Here is a 1,837-nt window from a genome sequence, read left to right on the forward strand (position 1 = left end):
TGGGGGCGGGGGTGGGGGGGAGGAGAAATTCACACCTAGATATGTTGTAGTGACATAGAACCAGAAAGACAAGAGAAGACATTGAAAAGTAGTCAGAGAACAATGCGTAGTTAGAAGAGAAATAAAAATAGCTATCAATTTAGAGCTGTATTCCCAACAAGACTATCACTCAAGAATGAGAATGTGGTCCTGGTTCCAGGCAAGACAGAGCAAACACATTAGTATCATCTCTCATTAAATGCAGCTATAAACCATGGCCAGAATGTATGGGACATCTATCTGAGGAATCTTTAAAGTAAACGATAGATAACAGAAAGATTGGGGAAGGAGGTCAAACAGCTCAACATTAAAAAAAAAAACAAAAACACAGTTACAAAAAAGGGGGAAGCAGAAGACCTAAATTAACATTTTTCCAAAGAAGATATATAGATGGCCAATAGGCACATGAAAAAAATGCTCAACACCACTAATTTTAAAGAAAAGGAAATCAAAACTACAATGAGGTGTCACCTCACATCGATCAGAATGGCCATCATTAAAAAGTCTACAAACAATAAATGTTGGAGAATGTATGGAGGAAAAGGAACCCTCCTACACTCTAGGTGGGACTATAAGTTGGTACAACCACTATGGAGACAGTATGGAGGTTTCTTAAAAAACTAAAAGTAGAGCTACCATATGACCCAGCAATCTCACTCCTGGGCATACATCTGGAGACAATTATAATTCAAAAAGATACATGCACTCACTATGTTGACAGCACATTATTTACAATAGCCAAGACATGGAAGCAACCTAAATGTCCATCAACAGATGCGTGGATAAAAAAGAGGTGGTACATATATACAATGGAATATCACTCAGCTATGAAAAAGAATGAAATAATGCCATTAGCAGTAACATGGATGGACCTAGAGATTATCATACTAAGTAAGCCATTCAGAGAAAGACACATATATGATACTGCTTATATGTGGAATCTCAACACACACACACACACACACACACACACACACACACATGAACTTATTTACAAAACAGAAATAGACCACAGACATAAAAAACAAACATAGTTACCAAAGGGGTGCGGGGGAGGGATAAATTAGGAGGCTGGGATTAAAATACACACACTACTATATATAAAACTGATAACCAGTGAGGACTGCTACAGCACAGGGAACTCTACTCAATACTCTGTAATAACCTATATGGGAAAAGAATCTGAAAAAGAATAAACATGTGTATGTGTATAACTGAATCACTTTGCTACACACCTGAAACTAACACAACATTGTAAATCAAATATGCTCCAATATAAAATTTAAAAAAATTTTTTTAACTTACTAAGGTACAGACTTTTGGTATAAGATAACTAAGCCATGGGATGCAAAAATATATAAATAAAAAGTTATTGTCTAGAAGAGTTATAAAAAACAGAAAATACTCAGAAACAAATCTAAAAGTGATATATGAGACCTACAAGGAGAAAAAATTTTAATTTAATTGGAGTGCATTAAAGAAAGCCTAGTCAGTGAGATATGCCATGTTTAATAGGACAAGTTAATATTATAAGGATATCAATATAATCCAAACTGATTTACAGATTCAATAAAGTTAATCAAAATCCCAACAGATTTATTTTCAGAGGTCTTAGAAAGCCAGTTCTAAGATGTGTTGCAAACATCCGCTGGATCATGGAAAAAGCAAGAGAGTTCCAGGAAAATATCTATTTCTGCTTTATTGACTATGCCAAAGCCTTTGACTGTGTGGATCACAACAAACTGTGGAAAATTCTGAAAGAGATGGGAATACCAGACCGCCTGACCTGCCTCTTAAG

The sequence above is a fragment of the Bison bison genome, unplaced genomic scaffold, assembly GCF_000754665.1.
Source record: "Bison bison bison isolate TAMUID 2011002044 unplaced genomic scaffold, Bison_UMD1.0 scf7180017864329, whole genome shotgun sequence".
NCBI lineage: Eukaryota > Metazoa > Chordata > Mammalia > Artiodactyla > Bovidae > Bison > Bison bison.